Raw genomic sequence first — 8712 nt, forward strand, 5'->3', positions numbered from 1 at the left:
AAAGTTAGTGAAAGTTCACTGCTGTGGAAGGAAGATGTGGATCTTGTGAAGCTTCATCACACAGGAAAGCTGTCTCTCACACTGCTAAGAGATGGACTGCTGGACAGGTGAACATACTCAAAAATGCAACTATATATACGTATATATATATATATATATATATATATATATATATATATATATATATATATATATATATATATATATATATATACCTTTAGTTGATGTCAACCACTCATTTGAAAGCAGTAAATTTAAGAGGCTTCAGGTTTCAATGCTAACTGATGTGTGTATATAATTGTGTGTGTACACAGAAATACACAGGCGCTCTGGGTTCTGCCTGAGTGGACTTGTTTGTTGATGTGAAAATGAGATTGAGACTTGGAGACTGTTTGCATGTGCATTTCAAGCCTGTGTGTTTTCATCCCCGATGACCTAAAGGAAAGTTTTATTTATGCAAATGCATAACAATCATTGCTCCTTTCACAGCAGCCAGCCATGTCCCCTTTACCGCTGTGTTCTCCTTCTCCTAGCTCTGAGTATCACACTCTGGAATCCAGCATCCTGCGAGTGGTCCATCATGACGGGCAGCAGGACACAGAGGATGATAGGGCACCGTCCGCGGTGGCAACAGTTGCAAGAGAGATTCTTCAAGAGGCAGCAGAGCACATCAGAGCAACGCTGGGGGAGATTCTTGGAGGTGAGGGAGGCACAAGTGCTCCCCCAGGAGGGAGTAATGGGGCGATGAAGGAGGACACACACAAATCCCCTGACATGACTCGCTTAACACCCACTAGGAGAGATGAAGAAAGGGAGAGATGAGGGCTCGTGAATGTGAGTAAAGAAAAGCTCACAGTCTCATAATGTCTCTTTACGTCCACCAAGGACGTAATAAAAACCATCGGCGTGCATTTGTCTGTTTGTATGTCTGTTAGCAAGATTATGTCAAAACTACTCTACTTTCACCACAGATTGATATTAAGTCATGGAAGATTCCAATACATTTTGGAGGTGATCCGGTTCCGTATCCAGATTCTAGATCAGGAATTAATTTGATAGACTTTAAAGGATTATGTCTAAAATACATTTCAGATTGTCTCTTGTGGGTTGTTCCCAGTATGCTATGCTAAGTATCTTATTAGTGGTCAGAAAAATGGTCATCGGTGGGCAAAACCCATTAATGGACATGGGGGAGCGAAAGCCGTCTCTGTTAGAAAGATGTTACAGTACACAGCATATCACCATAATCAGAATAATAGAGTAGCAGAGTAGAAGTGCTTTATTCATCCCCAATTGGGGAAATTCGGGTGTCCCGCATCATCCAGTGCGTGCTGTATATGCAACTACAACACTGTCACATGAGTACAGATATAAAAGAAAAAAATTAAAGAAAGAGGTACAATAAGTGAAAAAGCTACTCTCAGTAGAGATATAAAATGTACATTACAGAGGTTTGTTATACAGTCGTATGGCCGCAGGGGCGAACGACCTCTTGAACCTGTCAGTGTTGCAGCGCATGGAGAGGAGTCGGTCACTGCGGTGGCTTCTCTGAGCAGCCACAGAGTTGTACAGGGGGTGGCTACTGTTCTTGAGAATGGTCTGAATCATGCTCCACATCCTCTTTTCTACCGGCTCATCGACAGTGCCCACCCTCCTCCCCATCACTGATCCACACTTCCTGACCAGCTTGTCCAGTCGGTTCATCTCTCTGGCCATCACACAGTTGCTCCAGCACACATCAGCAAAGAACACTGCACTTGCCACAACAATTATAGATTATAATAGGATCACATATCACATATTGGGAAGCTGGGGAGCAATGTTGATCATTATCTTCTGCTGAAGCCTCCAACAATGAGTATGACTATCAGAATGTTACCACAGAGCAGTGAATAAGATGGAATGATCAAATGAGTAATGTTATTTTTTCCATCAATGGGTGGCGAGCTGCATATACGTTGCTTACCTGGAGAAACAGCACCAGAATGCAAGGCGCTTATAGGAATGTTGTACTTGTTGTCACTCATTGTATGTGGTTTTCTATGGCTGACTTGTCCAATATGAGAACGTTCTATTTATGAGACACAGAAATCACTCAACAGTCTTTTAAGAACCAGCATTTGGTACCAATCATTGAAGCAATGTTGCATTTTAATGATTTGAATAAAAACTTGCGTTTGTGTGTGTGTGTGCGTGTGTGCGTGTGTGCGTGTGTGCATGTGTGTGTGTGTGTGTGTGTGTGTGTGTGTGTGTGTGTGTGTGTGTGTGTGTGTGTGTGTGTGTGTGTACAGAGGCCTTGCGAGTCCAACAGGAAGCTCTGTGGCTCAAAGATGGCCGTCAATCAGCACAGCTGGAGGAGCTCATGGTCTCTTTGGAGCAATGGAGGAGTTACCAGTTAAAAGGTATTCGTCTGAACAAAATGTAAACTTAAATTTAACACACATTAAACACAATCGCAATTTTAGAACTAAGAGAGTAGATCAGAGTGACATGCATCAGATTCATTTGAAGAACAAGCAACACAGAATGTAATATGTGTACAGTATGTAAAAATACATTCAAGGTACTGAGAGCATCTGCAAGAACGATACGCATTATAATATAACTGGCTTTTCCAGTGTCAAGGAAATGTTTAAAGATATAAAAACTTCATTAGGATCAAAGGAACTTTATTTATTCTTGAGCAGCAATAAAAACACATTTCTTTATGATAATATAATTTACTGCTTAAATACGCATTCACATTACACAAGAGGGGCGAATAGTCGACAAATCACTTTACCCTTACCAAAGTCTAACTCTATGAAGAGGGCTGTATTCTATAGAGCAACTGTGCTTTGGAACAATCTTCTAGTTGTGGTTTGTAATATTAAGGGAAAAACTGATTTTAAAAAGAGACTAAGAATGTATTTTGTTCTCAACACCAGAATACAATGTTGATTATTTGATTGAGCGAGGTTTTGTCATGTGATACAATGGTATGTGGCTTTTCTCTATTTTATTGTTTTAATTTTATTTTATTATTGTTTTAGTTTTATTTTAACAAGTGTCGTTTTTGTTTTTTTAAGATTGTGAGTAATTGAGATGTGACAATTGCTTTGGAAGACGAGCTGTTGTTTTGGCGCTAGCTAATGGTGATCCTTTTAAATAAACAAATAAACATACACAAATACATATAATCTCATTGTGGACACTGTGGTGCACTTTGTTGCTCACTGAGTTACTCACTGACTTTCGACCCAGCATGAAGTATTGATCTGATTTTATTTGTTTGATTGTTTAAATGTTTTGTTTCTGTTTATTTTATTTTATTTTTTTTTTTTGGGGGGGGGGGTCTTTTCATTTCTTCTTGAGTTGTGTTTTATATTTTTATTTCTTTTTTTATTTCTTGTGTTTTAAAACGTACCCCACATGTACAGCATCCATCATGGTTGTGTGAAAGTGCTTTATAGATAAAGATAGTATGGTACATAGGAGCATAGAGCATTAGAAGATCTGAATTAACAAAATGACAGGTGACAAAGGGTCTGTCAGGACTTCAAACGTAACCCGTTTATCACAAACGGTTGGACTCTTGCACCTTCTGATTTTAACTTAATTTTCTTGATTTATCACTTCTCACTTTCTACAGGTTGCATTCATGGCTGTGTATGTGTTTGTCTCCCTGTTGTGAACTTGTTTTGTATCTTTTGGTGTGTGTCTCATATAACTGTCAGTCTGTTTGTGTGTGCTGACTGTATGTAGACTTGATGCAGCGACTGACTGTGGAGCTGAAGGAGTTTTCTGATGGAGAGATGACCATAGCGCTCACATCGCTGACCACAGATAAAGAGGTAGAGGTTCGCTTTAACTTCATGAAATACTATTTGTTTACATGCCACATCTCTATGCTTATGTTGTTTTATCTCGTGTACAAAACAAAAAAGATAAAAAAACAAAAAAACAAAACACTTACGAATCTACAGTCTGTATTTACTGGCAAGTCACAATGAGTGAGCAGAAAAGAAATCCCGCCTAATTACCACACTTATGACTTCAGTTAATAGCCTCATTAAGCCAACAGTTTACTGGCCACCTCTTTGTGTTAGCTGTTTTCAGGAAAGCACAGAATTTCTTCCAAAGTTTTTAACAAAACAACAACGAAGAAAATATTGTCCAAGAAGTTACTTTTGATGGCGTTGATGCTTTAAATATATCCCACCTGTGCTGTGTCGGTTTTTGAGGGGTGTTATATGAAACTTTAGGATCCCCTGTGATGTTGTGATGCTCTGAATTTAGATGACATGGAGATGGAGCCTCTACACAATCACTGAATAACCTCCACACCCACTGATGTTCAAAACTCTAACGTACACTCTGAAACACAACACACCGGCACATATTGTGTTTTCATGCCTTATGGAGATTGACTTGCATTCATTTGCTCCAGACTTACATTAAACTCCAGACTTAAATGAAACTCAGCCTTATTGGTTACCCTAACATAACTGACCTTAAGTACCTCCTTAAAACCGGTCTCTGCAAAACAATCGATGGATTTCCTTTTGTGGGACCCTGATTTTTGTCCCATGGTAACATGAGTTTTCTGACCAGTGAATGTGGAAATTAGTTGACATACTTTATGTCCCCACCATTACAGGAAAACAAGTGTGCAAAGACGTTTGTCTCACATTAATTTTGACTTCACTTTCTCTATCAGTGCAAACACACACACACACACACACACACACACACACACACACACACACACACACACACACACACACAGACAGACACAGCTTCAAGCTTTAATCTCCCTCTTGCTTTTCTCCGTGTTGCAGACTCTAATGTGTTCACTGCCCCCACCCAAAGCCCCCCCCCCCCCCCAAAAAAAAAAAAATCTGTCATTATTTCTTTTATATCTCCTTCTCTCTTCCAAAGCCCATTTTTCTCAGCGGCTGCCTAGCGTGCGGTATTAGGCTATGTGTAAAATAAATGATGTCTGTAGCCGTAGGGGTATGGCTCTGCCTCCCCCAGAAAACTACCTAACGTCCAAGGAACATTAAACACCCAGATCCTCGTTTAGCGAATAAATAACCATTCATTTGAATAGCTTTGTCTGTGTGTGCGCACTGGACTTTCTGTGCATATTTTACCAGCGCTGTGCCTACATGCTGTGTGTCAGGAGAGAGACAGAGAGAGCAAGAGAGAGAAAGAGAGAGAAAGAGAGGGGGCCCATTAGAGACTTAATATAGAATAAATGGCCAGGGGCCTGCATGTCGCCAGCGGACCCCAACTCCAAAGCGTCATGGTGGGTTACTAATGACCTGAGATCGGGCTCCAAAATGAACTCCTTATATGCATGTCATTTGCAGTGTGTATATATTTATATATTATTTTTTAATTGTGTTTGAAAAGAGAGCAAAACGATATGAGAGTCATTTAGTGAGGGGGCTTAGGGAAGTTCTGCCTTAAATGATTCTTTCCAGAAAACTAAATAAATTAGATTCAATTAGTCTTTAATGGTTTATGTGCTATGTGTTTTTCAAAGTGTGCATTGTGTGTGTGTGTGTGTGTGTGTGTGTGTGTGTGTGTGTGTGTGTGTGTGTGTGTGTGTGTGTGTGTGTGTGTGTGTGTGTGTGTGTGTGTGTGTGTGTGTGTGTGTGTGTGTGTGTGTGTGTGTGTGTGTGTTTGATGGCAGTTAAAGAGGACAGTGTTAGATATTTGGGTGAAAAAAACATGACAATGATTACCTAGTTAGCAGAAGAAAAAGCTTGTGGTGTGTGCTGTAACGATGAGGACACATCGTATAGACTGACTAATGTATTTTTGTATACTGTACAAACATTCATTAGTCAGTCTGGATGTGCCTCTATTTAAAGGGGAAAAAGGTGCAAATTAAACTACTTCCTGTCTTTCAATGTTCAAACTCACACCAACTCAAGGTATAGCTGTACATTTTTCCATTAGTTACCTTTACTCGGATGCTGCACATGAACAACAGTTTTACAAACAGCTTTTCTGAATGTGTCATACTTCATATATTTTGACAGTGTGTGGATAAAGCTGTAAAAGCTGTGCGTAACACATAATTTGCACTCTCTGTTGGTACCATAAAATGGAAGCATCAACAATTGCTTGTTTGATGTGCAGTTCACTCTGCACATATGTGAAGTCTTTTGTTATGTTTTATCTTGCCCCTCCAGCTGCAACTATTTCTCAACCAAACAATGAGCCAAAGAGGAAGTGACATAAAAAGCACATTTCACTATGCATTCTCCTACATATTGCTTGTAGACTGTCTTGAGAAATTCCAGTGCCCATATACGTTCTTGACTATTGTATTGTGTTGACTGTTATAACAAGAACCAAGAGTTTTCTGACGACATTCTCAATGACACATTGTAGTTGTGTGACATCACCTGTAGATCTGAACACCAGACAGTGAGGAGCTGAAATCAAGGTAACGGAAAAGTTCAAAAGGTTTACTGGCTCGTATAACATTTTTTGCTCAATCTAATGAACAACTATGACTTGTTCAAATATTCATGCCCGTGAGTGTGCAGTCGAGTTGTTCATGGCTTAGAAATTAGCGCTAGCAGATGAAGCTTTGGTCGGAAGAAGAGTTGTCATGCTGTGGAGTTGATGAACTGTGAGAAGGACAGGAGCCAACAGCCACACACGCACACAGACACGTTTTCATGCCCACAGGCAATGTTACATTGACTAGCGCTCATTTGCTGTAGATTTACTCTAATCTTAAACTTCTTGTCTTATACTGACTTTAGCCTAATTTTAAAACATGCGTTTTTGTAAACAACTATTAATCTTGTGTTTGCATTAGTCATCTTTTGCACATGGTCCATGTGTGTAGTTTTGTACATCACAGTACCTATATAATTTCCAGCCTTCCACAGTAACCAGTTTAACTAAATAATCCCTATAGTCTGTCTGCATGTTTTTATATGCTGATCTCTTTCTGTTAAGAGCCACTTCTCCTTGTGCTCACTCCATATGTTTGAGCTCCATGTTTCACAAGTCAAGCATGACTTGAAATGAAAACAATGACAATGAAAAGCTCATGACCACAGGTGAGTGGTGGAGTATAGATAGTCATAAATCAAATGCCATACCTTCTCAGTGGCTGTATTCACAGTGCTTACATGTGATGTTGTGACAATCTGTCAACCATGCGGCTCATTTTGTGAGCTCTTCTGAAAAAGACTCAACTCCGACCATGAGGGTGCAATTTGCTGATGCTGCTTTACACTTGGCAAACCATAGTGTGAAGGCCACAGCTTGGCGATAACAGAAACCCATCGTCTGTTATGAACATGAAAGATTTTTTTAGGTCTTCAAAGTGAATGCTTTCCAATCCTTGACTAGTTTTCTATCCTGAGAATTTAATTTAAACACCTTATCATGGGATAACACACACCTTTTCAAAGCCCGAAGCCTATTGATGCAGACAAGTTAACTTAATTTTGGTTCCTGTTTTTATTGATTTAACATCGTGTACGGTAGAGGTAGATTTGTTGGTTTTACGCTCTCAGTGTGCATGAATGTCCATCTCTCCATCCACTGTGCTTTAGGTTTTGTTTTGGCGATGTTGATTGTCTCTAATGCGTTGTTTGTTCACAGTCCTCCGGCCCTTCTGTTTGTTTATGCAGGGCCAGTTTTGCCCTACGCCACTTGCACAAATAATTATGCTTGCTAATGAAGGGGCCCGCAGCCACGGCACTCAGTAAATGCCTTTCTGATGAGAGGCACTTGGAGACAGCAGGTGCAGGGTGGGCCTCCCAGGGACTAAGATTGAAGACCAGGGAGCCAGGGTGCCCCGCCTGTTTTTCCATCCATCTTTCTGCTACTCTGTCTTTCATATGCCGCAGTGACTTTGTCTTTGAAAGTTAAGTGCTGCTGTTGCCATGTCCGACCGGGTGATGATTCAAATGTAACTGTCATGACCATTGGCGAATAAAAATGGAGTCTTTTAAGAGTTACGATGGGTTACCCTTTGGTGAAGAGATAATGAGTCCTACTGGTTCTATTTGGAATTTCATGGCTGTTGAATGGCAATGTCTGGTAGTTCTACTGCTACTGTGTATTCTTGATGGGACAAAACATTTCATGTTGCAAATGTGTGACACATTTTTTTTAACCTTATTTGTGATAGATCATACTATGGAAGACCTGTGGGATGTACTGGCGAGCAGATGAGTGCAAGGCTTTTTTGTTTTTAGGAACATTTTGAGTTTTTCTAGATATCATAAATGATCTATTAATCATATCCTGTCAACAGCAATATGTTAAATTCCCCCCCCCCCCCCCCCCCCCTCAGTTTAGCATTCATTTCTTGGCTTCCTTCATCCATGCACCCATCTTCCATACTGTTGTATCGAGTCCAGAGTTGTGGGACATTGTAACTAAATCCAGAAGATAAACACATTAACTGGATCCTAACAATCATGTTTTGATGTAAATTTCAACCGCTACATGTTATTCTATCTTCGTTATGCACACAAATATCATATTTATTTGACAAGTCTGCACAACAGAATCATTATACAGCATCTTCTTGATCATCACATCCTCTGAAGAAAAGAAAATCTTATGATTTTCTCTGTTTTCCCCATTTTCTTTCTCTCCCTGTGGCTTCCTCAGGCATTGAGGGCAAACAAATAAACAAAGCAAAACATTTATAGACTCAGTACTTGCATCTTGGCCCCAAAATCC

This window comes from Blennius ocellaris (assembly GCF_963422515.1).
Source record: "Blennius ocellaris genome assembly, chromosome: 7".
In the NCBI taxonomy this organism is placed as follows: Eukaryota; Metazoa; Chordata; class Actinopteri; order Blenniiformes; family Blenniidae; genus Blennius; species Blennius ocellaris.